Genomic DNA, 17,250 nt, shown 5'->3' with positions numbered 1-17,250 from the left:
TGTAAAGAGACATCAAAGACCGAGCGCGCTGCAAAAGTGCGCAGCTGGGGGGGAGGGAGTAAGCCCGGGAGGGCCAGGCGCGCCCCAGACAGCGCGGGGGCTGCGGGGGCGGGGGTCAGTTCAAAGAGGTATCCGCTGGGGCGCGAGTTCACAGGAGGGAAGATTTAATGGGCTTTCTTTTGTTGGTGGGTGTGTTTGCTCACGGTGGACCCAGGAACTCCTATGTGGTCCTCCTGCCTCGGGGCGGAGATGGGGGTGGGGTGGGAGCTGCGAATGTGGAGCAAACTTTAACCGTGGCGGGGGGCGGGGAGGTTGAATACCAGTCTCCTGGCGGCGGCTGGCACAGCGGAGCTGCTCTCCAAGCAGCGGGGTTCCCAGGCTGGGAAGTTTGCATTGCAGTTTCTTTGCGGGCGGGCGGCGAGCGCCGACTGCATGCCACCTGCGAGAGGAAGAGGCCGGTAGGTGAACCCGCAGCGACACTTGCGCAGGGGACGGACCAGCTCTGCGCGCTCTGGGATTAACTCTGGGGTTGCTACTTCGAGCCCAAGCTTGGTACCTCTCCTCGGGCATTTTCTTGCAGCAAGAAGGGACGCACGCCTCTGGCATAAATCCAACCAGATAGTCACCCCTTTCCAGCTGATTTTTTAAAAAGCTAGATATTATTTAGATCATTTCAGCAAATTCTTAATGCTTTGGCCTTTCACAGTAAGATGTTGCTTAATCGGCTGGATCTCCCCCCTCCTTGCCAAGGAGACTCAACTTTGCAATTGCCCATATCTGCCTAGTTAAATCGTTGCTATACTGAAGGTTCCGGGAGGGTGGGGGCAGAATTTCCCCCGTGCTAATGGGGCACTGAATCGCAGGAGGCTGCCCATGCATTTCTTCAGTCATCTGCAACCAAGAATTCTCAGAGCAGTCCCTCGGCAGCTTTTGAAGCTGTGCTAGAGCAGAAAGCTGCTATTGTTTTCATCTCTCAACAAGAGAAGGATCAAACTTTGCCTCTTCAATTTGAAATATTTTTTTTATGGTGTTGGGGGGAGGGATTGCAATCTGATATTCAAAGTTAACTTTGAGGATTTGGAGTGGTCTCCCAGTTTAAGCTGCAGATCAAATCACAGATGCCCTAACGCCTGCATCTCAAGTCGGGGGCACTTCATCATTAATACGGTGGAGTAGTCAGTCACAAGCAATTATAATGCGGGTAACCTAGCCTGGTGACCGAGCTAGTTTACTTTCCAAGGAAATGGGACCATTTCCTCAACTGGAATCCTTGAATTAATTTTAAACTTAAACTTCCAAATTGGATCAGTATACAATACTGGTTGTAGAACTAGGAGGAATTTTTAAAACTCTCATCTAATTCTCCCTCATATGGTGGGAGGAGGAAACAGCATTTGTATGATATGTATCCTGCCTGCACAACGCTGTGAACTTCAGTAGATGCTCGATAAATGCTCACTGATGTTGGGTGGTAGAGTGGAATTGTGTGTACCAATGTCATCTGCGTAATGACTGGTGCCACAGAGCACACAAATGTAGTAGGAAGTCAGAGAGGATTGGTGAGGGCTGGGGTGGTCCAGGGAGGCTTTATCAAGGAGCTGGGGTTTGGAGGAGACTTTAAGGACCTACAGAATTTTAACTACATTTTAATTTTAGTTAATTTTAGTGCAAAGAAAGGAAGAAGGTGAAGGGGAAAGGGACAGCAGAAGAAAGAGAATTCCACTTCAGTGAAAAGTTGAACAACAATGACGTTTTGGGCCTTTGATCTGTTGGTGTGGACATGGTGGGGCCAGATTAGAGAAGTCAGAACAAGGAGTTTGCCCCCATGCTGTATGCATTACAGTAGGAACTCCTCCCGAGCAGGTAAATAATGTAAGTTCAATTCCATTTCTGAAAGCTTCTTCCCTAGAAGGATTGGCTTGCAGACTCTGGAAGGATAGATGCAAATGCAGTTACCTACATGTGAGATGGTGAAAGTTTTGATTGGGAACTGGTGGTAGTAGTGAAAGGATGACTCAGCATTTTAAAGGGGAAAAAGAGCAAAATTTGGTGACAGGTTGGAATAAGACATTAAATAAAGGGGACACTCAAAAGGACTTCTCTTTTGAGCAAATGGTGCTGTTACAACTGCATATCTACATGTAAAACAATGAAATTGGACCCTTTCCTTACAACACACACACAAATGAACTCTAATCATAGATTTAAATGTAAGAGTTAAACTCTAACGCTCTTAGAAGAAAACAAAGGAGGCTGGGCATGGTGGCTCACACCTGTAATCCCAGCACTTTGGGAGGCTGAATCACAAGGTCAGGAGTTTGAGACCAGCCTGGCCAACATGGTGAAACCCTGTCTCTACTAAAAATACAAAAAAATTAGCTGGGCGTAGTGGCGGATGCCTGTAATCCCAGCTACTCAGGAGGGTGAGGCAGGAGAATCACTTGAACCCGGGAGGCAGAGGTTGCTGTAAGCCAAGATCATGCCACTGCACTACAGCCCGGGTGTCAGAGGGAGACTCCATCTCAAAAAAAAAAAAAAAAAAGGAGTAAATCCTCATGACCTTAAGTTAGGCAAAACCTTCTTAGATGTGACACCAAAAGCACAAATGACAAAAGAAAAAATGTTAAGTTGAACTTCACCACATTTAAAACTTTTGTGCTTTAATGAACACTGTCAAGAAAGTGAAGACAACCCACAGAATTGGAGAAATCATTTGCAAATTATATATCTAATAAAGGAACCCTTGCAACTCAACAGTAAAAAGACAACCCAATTTAAAACTGGATAAAGGATTTGGATAAACATTTTCCCAAGGAAGATATACAAATGGCCAATAAACACATGAAACCCAACATCATTATAGCTATCACTGAAAAACAAATTAAAACCACAATGAGAGGAACCCCTTCACACCTACTGGGATGACTAGATTATAGAAAAGATAGTAAGTGTTGGTAAGGATGTGGAGAACTGGAACCCTTATACATTGCTAATAGGAATGTAAAATGGTACAGAAAACAATTGAAAAACAATGCGGCAGTTCCTCAAAATGTTGAACATGGAATTATAATTCTACTGCTAGGTAGATACAAAGAGGATGGAAAATATACATCCACATAAAGACTTGTGCATGAATGTTCATAGCAGCATTATTCATAATAGCCAAAAGTTGGAAACCTAGATGTCCATCCCCTGATAAATGGATCATATGTGATACATCTATGTAAAGGAATATTATTCAGCTATAAAAAGGGATGAAGTACCGATACATGTTACAATATGGATGAACCTTGAAAACATGCTAAAGGAAGCCAGTGACAAAAGTCACCTATTGTATGTTTCCATGTATATGAAATGTCTAGAATAGAAAAATCCAGAGACGGAAAGCACATTAGTGGCTGCCAGGGACTTGGGGGTGGGGGAAGAGGGAATGACTGCCAATGGGTAAGGCTTTTTCGTGGGGGTAAAAATATCTTCAGATCGATTGTGGTGATGGTTATACAACTCTGTGAATATACTAAAAAAATTGTACAGTTTAAATGGATGAATTATATGATACGATATGATATGTAATTCTATCTCAATAAAGCCGTTTAAAAATAACATCAAAAGGACCCCAAGGTTTTAGCCTGTGCGGCAGGAGGAATAGCTCAGTTGCTGACAAAAGCAGGAGAACAAGGAAAAGAGACAGTTGGGAGTTAAGCAGAAGGACTGAATTCAGGGTGGGCTGTTGAATCTAAGATTTTGGCTGGCTGCTCATGAAGGAATGCCTGCAGGAAGCTGTAAATGCTGGCAGTGGCAGTGAGTGTGATGGACAAGGCTAAAGAGAAGACTCATGAACTTTTGGTAAGTAGGGAGGGCTGCAAAAGTGAGCTCATAAGAGTGAGTGGAGATCAAACAGGTAGAGAAAAGCTACAACAGGATTTGGAGAGAATGCACAAATATAAAATGAATAGAGGAAGAGAAGCCATCAAAGCAGCCCAAGAAAAAAAGGGTGAGAGAGGCAGGAGAAAACACAGAGAGTAGGGGTGGGAGGATGAGCAAGACCAATGTGCCTGCCCAGGCTGGGGAAGGCGGTGGAGAGGGCCGCGTGGTGAGCAACAGGAAGAGTCTATTTGCGGAGAGAAAGCCTTGACGGTCCATTCGCAGAGCTGAGGTGGGGAAGAAGTCAGAAGATTCGAGTTTAAGAAGCAGTGAGAACAGATAGCAGGGCAAGAAAAAAGTTGTGTTTGTGTTTTAGGACCTGGTAAAAAGGTTGAAGTGGAAGATAGGGAGCCTAGAAACTGGCCGTTTGCAGTGGAGTGTGGGTGTTTCCATTAACGAGGAGAGGAACTTGTTTTTCCCAGCCTGGGGTGAAGCAAGTATAGCCCCAGGACAGAACTTCTGACCTGGGGGGAGTGAAACAAACTCAAGGAGAAGCTGCTGCTTTATTGTTTTGAAAGGACAAGGGCATGGTCGTTGCTGGGAGTGAAAGGGGTGGTCGCACATTCAAAAGGCAGTAGGAAACTGTGGCAGGTCAGCCGCGTACGCTTGCTTGTGCTGAGTCTTGTCCTGTGTTTTACTTGATCACATTCAAGCCTTACACGTTTAAATCCCGCCTTCTCTTCCACTCTGCTGCCATTTATATTCCCTCAGATAAGAAGGTAAGGAGAAGGGGCTGGGTGCAGTGGCTCATGCCTGTAATCCCAGCACTTTGGGAGGTGGAGGTGGACGGATCACTTGAGGTCAGGAGTTCGAGACTAGCCTGGCCAACATGGTGAAATCCCGTCTGTACTAAAAATACAAAAAAAATTAGCCAGACGTGGTGGTGGGTTCCTATAATCCCAGCTACTTGGGAGGCTCAGGCAGGAGAATCGTTTGAATCCAGGAGGCGGTGGTTGCAGTGAGCCAAGATCATGCCACTGCACTCCAGCCTGGGCGACACAGCGAGACTCTATCTCAAAAAAAGAAAAAAAAAAGGTAAGGAGAGCGGGTGCCGTGACCTGGAGCAAGGGGTGCCACCTGCCTCCCATGGCAGGGAGGTCCTCCGGTAAACCTGCTTAGACACGCACAGTTGCTTTCAACAGTACTGCCATGGGCACGGATGATCTTTAGGTACAGACAAGGCCTCCTTACAAGAGACATACGTTAGGAAAAGTTAGTGCCAAAATTCCTTTATTAAGTATATATTTTCCTATTTAGTCATTAATATTCATGTTTCAAAATGACCCTGTAGCAAGTACCACTTGATGGGAGAAGGAATCAAGGTAGGTTCATGGATAAGGCATGAACTTAAAGTCGTGGCAGGAGCCTGCAGAAGCTCACAGTACTGTGGCTTCGTACTCTGTGGCTCTGTCATCCATCTTTCTTTCTAGGCACAAGAAACCAAATCTTTACTGAGTGCGGCGGAAGAATGCCCAGGTGAGCACAGGCACAGTGCCAGGTGCTACGGAGGACCCGAGACAAAGAGTCACTGCGCCCTCAGAGAGTGTAGAATCCAGCACTGAGGAAAAGAGAGGTCATGGGGAGCACAGGTGGGTCCCACAATCATGGAAAGAATACTGTTGGCTGCAAAGGCCTGGCAACTATCTATGACTCGTGAAGAAGCAGGCCCAGTGAAGTAAGGTGGCTCCTGGAGATCACAGAGTGAAAGAACTGAGTCTCACATACATTATTTGAGACAGGGTCTCTCTCTGTCACCCAGGTTGGGGTGCAGTGGTACAATCTCGGCTCACTGCAGCCTCCACCTTTTGGGCTCAAGCAATCCCCCACCTCAGCCTTCCTAGTAGCTAGGACCACAGGCATGTGCCAGCACATCCGGCTAACTTGTTTTTTGGTTTCTTGTGGAGACAGGGTCTCCCTATGTTGCTCAGGCTGGTCTCAAACTCCTGGGCTCAAGTGATTCTCTCACCTTGGCCTCCCAAAATGTTGGGATTATGGATGTGAGCCACCACACCCAGCTTCATCATTTTTCCAGTGAACATTTTTCTGGGGAACATGAGTATTGAAAGAAAAGATTCTCCATGTACTGTTACCCATCTGTGGTGGCATTTATTTCCTAAAAAGAAATGAATGTGATAAATGTTTCTTTTAGGTTAACCAATAATGTTTCACATATAAAATTCTTGAAATTTGATCTGGATTATAGCAATAAAATAAAACATGCATTAATATATAGGAGAATTACTTTGGATACAAACCAGACAAAAATTTGATGAAAAACATTGTCATATATCAAGAAATGCAAATAAAGTCTGAACCCCCCATTTCCACCCCTCTAAGTCTAGCACCTCTAGATGGAGGCGGGGGTTGGCTAACTTAGGCTGGAGAGACGCATGCTGGTGAGGTCACGGGTTTGCTCTGGTTTGTTGGTAGTGGTCTTTTGGGGGCCACAGCCTGTGCGCTGTCTCCCACCCAGTGTGCTTGTTTGACCATGTGGCTGGACCACCATGCTGCTGCTACCAATCACAACATGGAGTCTCACGGAATCCTCTCAATGACTATTTTATAGATGGGTAATGTGCCCAAGATCCCACATCTTGTTCTTGGAATTGAGTGCAGGTAATGTTACTCCAGAGGGCAACCTTTTAACCCTCAGTTTAGAGTGCCTCCTTGGGTGTTTTTCTATGATTGGAAAAACAATTAAACACGTATGTCGGTCTGTGGTGGAATTATTAAATATGAAGTCTGGGATATTTACTGGCCACATTACAGGTTGTTTATTATTTGCCTCATTTGTGAAAATGTGGGTCCCACATGAGATGTTTGTTATCTGGTTTTACCCAAGAGAAATATGGGTCCTGACCTCAAGGATTATAGTTCAGATCCATGATTACTTTTTCTTTCACTTCTAGAGTTCTCTTTTCTTCCCCCCACCCCTTGCCCCAAGCCACCAGGGGGCACACAGAATTGGCCATTTACCTTGGAAAATTTAAGGCACCAATTTTAAGGATATAGATAAATATCAGTCCAGTATCTTTAGAGGTACAGCTGGGAATAGACTAACACTAATATCAGGTGTCTGTCCCCATTTCCATTTAAAAGATCATCTCTACTTCCTTTAGGACTGACAGGTGTCTCACCAATGGGCCTTTTGGTCTTCAGGAGGCAATGCCCTTTTTATTTGTGTTTCAGTGTCATGGCGTAGCTTCAAGTTGGATCTGTCCTCCTTCCTCTGCACCTTCCCCTGCAGAATCACAGAGATATAGATCCTCCCTTCCAGGGCACCAGCACCAATCCCCCTTTGCCTTTGTTCTCTTCTCCTTCTCTAGGCTTTATTCATGGCTGCTCCCTGATGCCCTTCTCATTTGTTATTTTTTAAAGGTTCTCCTAGGTAACTGCTACAAGAGGCTCTAAACCTGCACCAAAATCTCTGCTTGTCTCTTGTTTACTACGTCATTAGGGCTCATTCACAGTGAACAGAACCCATTCTACCTGGTTTAAGCAGAAAGGGACTTCTTATAAGATATTTAATGTCTAGGCCAGGCGCAGTGGCTCATGCCTGTAATCCCAGCACTTTGGGAGGCCAAGGTAGGTGGATCACCTGAGGTCAGGAGTTTGAGACCAGCCTGGCCAACATAGTGAAACCCCATCTCTAGTAAAAATACAAAAATTAGCTGAGCATGGTGGTGCACACCTATAGTCCCAGCTATTCGGGAAGCTGAAGCAGAAGAATCACTTGAACCTGGGAGGCAGAGGTTGCAGTGAGCCAAGACTGCGCCACTGCACTCCAGCCTGGGTGACAGTGAGACTCTGTCTCAAAAAAAAAATATATATATATATATATTTAATGTCTTACAGAATGACTGGAGGGCAGAAGAAACAGAATTGCTACTGAGCTTTCAGGCATGACTCCCAGTGCCACATCACAGACTTAGGTTGACAAGGGAGCTGCTGCTCCCGCCAGGATCAGGAGATTGTGGAATCAGAAAGCTGCCTGCCTCCTGGGAAGCCATAGTGACAGCTGTCCAGCTTCAGACTCATGCCATCTCTACTGTTATCAAACTGAACTTGGGTCTGCCCACCTAGCGCACCTAAGCTAAACATTGACACTGGGATTGCAGCAAGAGAAGTGAGGCATTTATTACAGGATGCCAAGCAAGAAGGACTGGGCAGCTAAAGCTTATGACCTGAACTCCCAGATGGTTTGCAGTTAAGGGTTTTTAAAGGCAGGGAGGAAGATGTTATAGGCTGATATGGTTTGGCTTTGTGTCCCCACCCAAATCGCATGTCAAACTGTAATTCCCATTGTTGGGGGAGGGACCTGGTGGGAGGTGATTGGATCATGGGGGTGGACCTCCCCCTTGCTATTCTCATGGTAGTGAGTTCTCACAATATCTGGCTGTTTAAATATGTGTAGCACTTCCCCCTTTGCTTTCTGTCTCCTGCTCTACCATGGTAAGGCATGCTTGCTTCCCCTTTGCCTTCTGCCATGATTGTAAGTTTCTTGAGACCTTCCAGCCATACTTCCTGTCTAGCCCACGGAACTGTGAATCAATTAAACTTCTTTTCTTCATAAATTACCCAGTCTCAGATGTCTTGCTCTGTCGCCCAGGCTGGAGTGCAATGGCGCGATCTTGGCTCACTGCAACCTCCACCTCCCTGGTTCAAGCGATTTAACTGTCTCAGCCTCCTGAGTAGCTGAGATTACATGCAAGCGCTACCATGCCTGGCTAACTTTTGTATTTTTAGTAGAGACCGGTTTTCACCATGTTGGTCAGGCTGGTCTCAAACTCCTGACCTCGTGATCCACCCGCCTCAGCCTCCCAAAGTGCTGGGATTACAGGCATGAGCCACCATGCCCAGCCCCTTCAGGTACTTCTTTATAGCAGTGTGAGAATAGACTAACACACAGGCAAAGTTATAAATCAATTCTCACACTGCTATAAAGAACTACCTGAGACTGGGTAATTTATGAAGAAAAGAGATTTAATTGATTCACAGTTCTGCCAAGAACTGAGTTTGAACTTGAACCAATTTAAAAACACCAATCAGAAATCTTGGGAAGAAAAATGGGTTTGGAATTTTTTGGGTGTTTCTTGGGCATGTATTTATTTTGAAGATCTAGTGGGATGTTCCTGAGGAGATATCAAGGAGGTAGTTAGTAATTCAGAGCTGGAACTCTAGAGAAAGGTGAAGCTGGAGACAGATTTGGGAGTCATGTGAGAGAGAGGTAGTCAAGGGAGTGCACATTGTAGGAGCTCAATAAATGCTGGTTGAATGACATAACCCCATCACAGCTGGGACCAGACTGGCTAAACCATAATTAGTGTTTGTAATGAGCAGAAAGAGCACATTGGTTTTTGGCCATAAAGGAGAAGTGAGGGTCTAGGAATGGAGACCAGGAATTAACATGAAGCAACTGCATAGTTAGCAAATGTAGCAGATATTTGGATTGGTTCATTTCAGCTATTCCAATCTTTTTCTAAGATAGAAAACAAAAAAAACTGTATTTTCCAGATTCCCTTGCAGCTAGGGTTCCATTATAATATTTAGATCATACCCATCAGATGCAGCATACCAAATTGGGAAAGCAGAAGTAAACAGTTGTAAGGCAAGAACTGTGCTTTGGCTGTTCCTACTAGTGAGCACAGTGGTGGTACCTTTGTTTTTTCTATGACAGATGTAACAGGTCCTAAGTCCCAGCGCTATATTCACAGTTGTCAAGAGATAAGACACATATCATGGTAGTGAGATGGAGTAGGGGGCCCCCAGCATGGAAATAAAGGAAACCCTTGAGTTCCTTTAAGGGTAATTCCAGGCACCTGGCTAGAGCTCAGAAGTAAATGAGCAATTGGATAAGCGAGAATGTAATTATCGCTTAAAATAATAGCCAAGGAAGTTAGAGTCATAAGAATGTTTGGTTCCCTGTAGAAACTAAAAATAACCTTTTTTTTTTTTTTTTAGTTGGAGTCTTGCTCTGTCCCCCAGGCTGAAGTGCAATGGTGCCATCTCGGCTCACTGCAATTTCTGCCTCTTGGGTTCAAGTGGTTCTCCTGCCTCAGACTTTCGAGTAGCTGGGATTAACAGGCACCTGTCAACATGCCTGGCTAATTTTTGTATTTTTAGTAGAGATGGGGTTTCACCATGTTGGCCAGGCTGGTCTTGAACTCCTGACCTCGTGATCCTTCTGCCTCAGCCTCCCAAAGTGCTGGGATTACAGGCGTGAGCCACCGCACCTGGCAAAAATCACCTCTTAATATATGTCCTTGAGTTGCTTTTTAGAAACCTGGAACCCCACAAAATGGATCCCCTGGCATGCAGACCTCAGTCAGATAAGGGGGAACTGAGGACTGAACTCTGACCACTGTTCCTTGTTTCAGATTTCTTCCTAAGGGGCCTGGAGGAGGTCACACCCACAAGCCACAGCTAACATTCTTACTACTGATTCCAAATTTTTAGATGAAGCTTCGCCTCCTTAACCAATTGCAAATCAGCAAATCTTTGTATTTACCTATGACCTGTGGGCCCCGTTTGAGATGTTCCACCTTTTTAGGTCAAACCATTGTATAGCCCAGGAGCCAACATGTGAGGGAAGAAGCCTTCAGGTGATCCAGCCTCCAGCTGTTGGAGCCACCGTAGCTGAGATGCCAGACATCATGGAGCAGAGATGAGCCATCCTTTCTGTGCACAGTCCAAATTCTTGACCCAGAAAATCCATGAGCACAATGAAATGGTACTCCACTAAGTATAGGGTGGTTTGCTATATAGTAATAAGGAATCAAAACACCCCTCACATTCATGTTGCTTATTATCTGATGGTTATCTTTCACTGATACCAAGCAGCTCATATTTTTATCTTGCTCAAAAAACCTTAAATGATTCCCCCATCGAATATGGAATTAATTATATATTCTTTAGGCTTGCATTCAAGATCCTGCTCAGTTTTGAATCTTACTACCTTATCTTTCACTTTAACCCGCTACTCACTTTCAATCCACTTGTACCATATATCAGATCTTCACTGGGCCACGACTGATGCTTTCCTCTCTCTGTGCCTTTTCACCAGCACTGGCCTTTTGCTTGGAATTGTCGTTTTCTATATTTACCAAATTCCTAGCTATCCTTCCTTCAAGCTCAGTGCAAATCTCACATCCTGTAAGACTTTGTTGCCCACTGTGGTAGCCAGTAGCCACATGTAGCTATTTACATTTAAAATAGCACTGATTAAAATCTGAAGTTGAGTTCCTCAGTCTCGCTGGCCACTTTCAGTGCTCAGAGGCCACATCCCACTGAACAGCACTGTCTTTTTAGCTTTTCCTTTCTCAACTAATCTCTCCTTCTCCCATATAACCTTAAAACTGCATTTTTAGCAATTATGACCTGAATATTTTTGAGGGTTGTGTAATCCAAATCTATAAAATTATAGATACACCTTGGCTTTCTACCATTCTAGCGCACTGTTCTGTAAATGGGAGGTGGCTCAAATATTAATTGAGTTGGGAGGAAACAGTGGTTAATCTCTATACTATACTAATGGGTCTGGGTGAAATGACCTCTTATGATCTTTTCCAGTAAAATATTCAACAAACAACACAAGTCTATTATCTTCAACAATATATAATCTACCAGGATAGCTATTTTTTAAATCACAGATGATTTGGGAGGAAGGTCTCTTGAGAGGAGCATTCTGGTATAGCTGTTTCTGTTCTCTCCAGCAGCTACTTTAGGTATTTAATTATTTTAGAGTGTGTGCTTGCATGTGTTTTGTCTCAATGTATGCCAATTTTTTGCCTAGTCTTCCTGACATCTTAATCTATCTGCCAATGCCACATGCCATCAAGCCAAGGAAGAATTTCCATCTCACTGTTGCTACTCTGACCAAGGAAGACATAAGCACAACCAATAACCAGACTGATGAAATTCCTTCCAGTTTCAGAAAAGATTATCACCAATCCCTAAATTGTTAAATTGATACTAATAAAGCACAAAAATTGAATTATAACATTATATGCTATGTGACAAGACTACTTGATTGTATGTGTGTAGGTGTAATTATTTTCAAGTTAACCATCTAAATTTTACCTGTACAAGAAAGCAGTTATTAGGCATGTGATAGATGCACTGTGTTCATTAACGTGGCCTTTCACAAGCCCTGTAGAGACAGCCCTTGATGGTGTTCATATATCACATGATGTGTGGATCACCTGAGGTCAGGAGTTTGAGACCAGCCTGGCAAACATGGTGAAACCCCATCTCTACGAAAAATACAAAAATTAACAAGAGAGGTGGCGAGTGCCTATAATCCCAGCTACTCGGGAGGCTGAGGCAGGAGAATCGCTTGAATCCAGGAGGCAGAGGTTGCAGTGAGCCGAGATCACACCACTGCACTCCAGCCTGGGCAACAAGAGCGAAACTCCATCTTAAATAAATAAACATAAATAAATAAATAAATAAATAAATAAATAAGTGCCTTTGGGGCAGAGGCAAAGCAGAACTCCAGCAGGGGCATCTCAATGTGGCCCACAGCAGGTCAGTCACCCTTCCCCCATCCCCAGTGCTTGCTGAGGGCGAGGCCACCATCTCTTTCTTTACCAGGGAGTCTCTGCCAAGTGTGTGGTGCCCTGGACGCACATCCCAGAACCAGGAGGGGGTGTTAATAACTTTCCACATAATTAGCCACAATAGTGATATCACTCTTCAGACCTCAACAGCTTAAGAATATGATGGCTTACATTTAGATCTAAAAGGGAGAACCATATAAAACACCTGTGTATTTTATTTTCTACTAACCTAATTAATAACTGACAAACATGTATGTATGTTTCTGTGCACTCCTGGCATAGCATGAAGAGTTAACATTGTTTTCTTCTAAAAGCTGTACAAGAAACCATAGAGGCTTTAACTTTCCTGTTTTTGATGACAAACTAGTAAGTTCAGTGCTCTGTGTGAGCCCACAGGCAGAGATGTGTGACCCTAGCAAGGCTCTTGACAATGCATTTTTGTCACCTGTGAAATAAGGGACAAATTTTCTTCCTGCCTGCTTTTCTTTCTGGATTCCAACAATACAGTAATAACATTATTTTTCCTTATATGTGAAGTTTGAGAAGGCTTTTTTTTTTTTGAGATGGAGTCTCGCTTTGTTGCCAGGCTGGAGTGCTATGGCGCCATCTCAGCTCACTACAACCTCTGCCTCCCTGGTTCAAGTGATTCTCCTGCATCAGACTCCCAAGTAGCTGGGACTACAGGTGTGTGCCACCACGCCCAGCTAATTTTTGTATTTTTAGTAGAGATGGAGTTTCACCATGTTGGCCAGGATGGTCTCGGTCTCCTGACCTTGTGATCCACCTGCCTCGGCCTCCCAAAGTGCTGGGACTACAGGCCTGAGCCAACGGCCAGGTTTTTTTCCCTTTAAAAAATGTTGTTGGCCGGGCGTGGTGGCTCAAGCCTGTAATCCCAGCACTTTGGGAGGCCGAGGCGGGCGGATCACGAGGTCAGGAGATCGAGACCATCCTGGCTAACACGGTGAAACCCCGTCTCTACTAAAAATACAAAAAAAAAATCAGCCGGGCGTGTTGGCGGGCGCCTGTAGTCCCAGCTACTTGGGAGGCTGAGGCAGGAGAATGGCATGAACCCGGGAGGCGGAGCTTGCAGTGAGCCGAGATCGCACCACTGCACTCCAGCCTGGGGGACAGAGCAAGACTCCGTCTCAAAAAAAAAAAAAAAAAAAAAAAAAAAAAAATGTTGTTAATTGTGGTTGTATATATTAAAAAAAAAAAAACACAAAAAATTGACCATCTTAACCATTTCTTACCCATTTCAGTAGTGTTAAGTATATTCACATTGTTGTGTAACTAATCTCTAGAACCTTTTCATCTGGCAAAATGAGAACTCTGTACTTGTTAAACAATAACTCCCTCTTTCTCCTCCTACCCCCAGCCCTTGGCAACCACCATTCTACTTCCTGTTCCTATGAATTTGACACTCCAGACACCTCATATAAGGGGAATCATACAGTATTGGTCCCTTTGCGTCTGGCTGATTTCACTTAGCATCATGTCCTCAAGGTTCTTCTAGGTTGTATTGTGCGTCAGGATTTCCTTCCCATTTTTTTTTTTTTTAGACGAAGTCTTGCTCTTGTCCCCCAGGCTGGAGTGCAAGCGAGCAATCTCAGCTCACTGCAACCTCCGCCTCCAGGGTTCAAGTGATTCTCCTGCCTCAGCCTCCTGAGTAACTGGAATTACAGACGCCTGCCACCATGGCTGGCTAATTTTTGTATTTTTAGTAGAAACGGGGTTTCACCATGTTGGCTAGGCTGGACTCGAACTCCTGACCTCAGGTGATCTGCCCGCCTTGGCCTCCCAAAGTAATCCCAAAGATTACAGGCATGAGCCACCGCACCCAGCCAGGGCTTCCTTCCTTTTTAAGGCTGAAATCAAGACAGTGTTTTTTGTTTTTTTTAAGAAACCTTGCTCCTGGGGATAGATAAGATTATAATATTTTAGGTTAGAGATAGGCCTGGAAGGTAGATGAGATTATAATATTTTAGGCTAGAGATAGACCTGGAAATCCAATTTGAGGGCCAGAGAAGTTACTCATAGAAAGCCACCCGGCAGGTTAGTGTAGACGCCTGGGTCAGAATCCAGAGTCTGAGGACATTCAGAGCAAGTACTTTTTCTGCCACACGAGATGAGAGGCTACACTACAGGTAATCCAAAAAGAAAGATTACAGGGTTTAAAATAGCATTAGGGAGAAGGGAAAATAGCCTCGGTTGTGCAGGACAACACAACGTGCACCTGGGGATGTGGGGCAGCAATCCAGGGGAGGGGTTAGAAGATAAGGAGGGGGTGGGGGTAGAGGAAAGACTGATACGGGGAAGGGAGAAGTTAAAGGGAGAGAAAATCAGGAGAGGAGGGAAGGATGGGAACTTAACGATGGTGGAAGACCCAGGCTTTATAAAGGTGCTAGTGACCTGGCTCTGTGGCTCACGCCTATAATCCCAGCACTTTGGGAGGCCCAGGCAGGAGGATCACTTGAAATCAGGAGCTTGAGAACAGCTTGGGCAATATAGTAAGACTCTGTCTCAACAAAAATTTAAAAAGTTAGCTGGGCGTGGTGGCACATGCCTGTAGTCCCAGCTACTACAGAGGCAGAGATGGGAGCATCCCTTGAGCCCAGGAGTTGGAGAGCACAGTGAGCTATAATCATGCTCCCTGCATTTCGGCCTAGGGGACAGAGCAACCTTATCTCCAAAAATTAAAAAAAATCTTTTTAAGTGCTAGTGAATAAAAATTACTCTTGCCCTATAGCAGCTAAATCCTATTTACTTCAGGCCTACCTCCTTCAATAAGCTAAGTTTAGTGAAAAAGCATGGAATTCTCTAGTGTCCCCCACTCCTACCTGTCCACTGATGCTTGAAATACCTGAAAGTAGGACAGTGGCTTTCAGGCGGTGGAGAGAAGTCTTAAATTGCACATGCCTTGCTGAGGTAACAGATTGATTGGCACTCTGGCCCTTTAGAGTATAATCAACCAACCTTCAACAAGTGTAAGTGATTTTATCAGAAACTTCTGGGAAGGAGAGTGAGCGGAACAGGTGGGTTGCTGGATTGCTAAAAAGGGAGCTACTGTATTCATGCAGGAGGGAACCACGGGGGAAGCCAAATCAAAGACACCTGCACTGTGGCTTGATCTCAGCCTCACTTGTCTGCAGTGGTGGTAGGCCTCGGTGGCAGACCTGCTGTGGCCAGACAATATGAATGTGAATCCATAGATTAGATTTGCATGATTTATGATGATTTTATTTTCTTAACCCAGTTAGTTTGTTTAACAAGGAAGCTTTGTCTCAGATGATTCATGAATAGCAGTATCAGGCAACACATAATATGTATGTTTTATAGACACCTGGAATGTACGCACACCCACGGAAACCTTAATTGGATGTTCATTTATTTTGAGAGACTTCATTTTCTGAGAACTAATTCTTCAGAGACTTGCAGAAGAGAGCAGAAGCCACCTTTATGATGGACACAATTTTCTTTCTCTCCTCTGTTCAGCTTCTGGCTGCCTATGAACCTATCAGGCTCATTTCCATATCAAAGAGGAGGCAGGAAAATACTCCCCTGACCGACATAAAAAGACACATTACTGCAGATTTTCTAAGAACTTGTTTTTTTTTTTTTGGCCCAAATTAGCAAGTTATTCACAGTAATAGGTGAGTCAGATGACAATAGTGTTTAAGAGAACAAAGCCACTCATCAGGACCCTGACTCCAAGTCTGCCCCAAGGCAGGTCCCCAGCTGCCAGAACATCTCTGCACACTGGCAGCCAAGAGGCTATAAAAAAAGAAAAAGAGGCGGCCAGGAAGTCTGCCACTCATCCAGATGCAGCGACCAGAACATTCATTCCAGGGCTGCTCTGCAGCTGCCCAGGCAGCTCCGTGGGTGGCCACTCTGCTAACGTGGGAGCACACGTGGCCTCCATCTGATGAGCAGTCTCAGGGAAGCTGGGGGCTTCAGACACCCAATGCCTATTTCCCTCCTTGATTTGAGACTCTTTTGGAGCTCTTGGAGACTTCCAGCAGAAATCTGAGCTGCCGGCTGCCAAGAATCAGCGGTGGATTTCTTGACCTGCTCTTAATCAATACCAATTGAATAACCCCTTTGAAAACGTTCACATACATAGGGTACAAGGTGGTACCTTTGTATATGAGACTGTTCTGGAGATGGCTTATCACCCAGCAAATCAGTGTTGGCCATCTGGGACTCAGCGACCCTTTCTACGAGGCTATGGTAAGAGAGTAAATAGAAAAGGCCCTGAAACTGGACCTGGTGACTAGAGCTTCCAGGAGGGGAAAAAGGTCTTTTTTTTTTTTTTTTTTTTTTTTGAGACGGAGTTTTGCTCTTGTTGCCCAGGCTGGAGTGCAATGGTGCCGTCTCAGCTCACCGTAACCTCTGCCTCTTGGGGTTCAAGCGACTCTCCTGCCTCAGCCTCCTGAGTAGCTGGGATTACAGGCATGCGCCACCACGCCCTGCTAATTTTGTATTTTTAGCAGAGATGGGGTTTCTCCATGTTGGTCAGGCTGGTCTCCAACTCCCAACCTCAAGTGATCAGCCCGCCTTGGTCTCCCAAAGTGTTGGGATTACAGGCATGAACCATCACATCCATCGGGGAAAAGGTCTTAATGCAGGAGCTGGGATCCCTCTGTGGGCATCTGGGCTCAGACTTCTGCAGGCAACACCAGCAAGGAGCCCGGCCAAACCAGCACATTGAGGATTGACGCTGCTGATTGCTGATCACACCTCCTGCTGTAGGACAGCCCCCACGGTCCCC

At 45.0% G+C, this 17,250-nt stretch overlaps 1 long non-coding RNA gene across 1 annotated transcript in view; it reads left to right on the top strand.

The window, feature by feature from the left end:
- Positions 1 to 11,928, top strand: part of LOC105738425 — a 66,681-nt gene extending 54,753 nt beyond the window's left edge. Inside the window, exon 6 of the long non-coding RNA XR_001114239.1 lies at positions 11,717 to 11,928. This is a non-coding gene — a long non-coding RNA (uncharacterized LOC105738425). The remainder of the gene's footprint in view (positions 1 to 11,716) is intronic.
- The last annotated feature ends 5,322 nt before the right edge of the window (positions 11,929 to 17,250 follow it).

Source organism: Nomascus leucogenys, chromosome 22a (genome assembly GCF_006542625.1).
Source record: "Nomascus leucogenys isolate Asia chromosome 22a, Asia_NLE_v1, whole genome shotgun sequence".
NCBI lineage: Eukaryota > Metazoa > Chordata > Mammalia > Primates > Hylobatidae > Nomascus > Nomascus leucogenys.
Note: the sequence above shows the minus strand (reverse complement) of the source record. Positions and strands in the feature narration are given on the sequence as shown.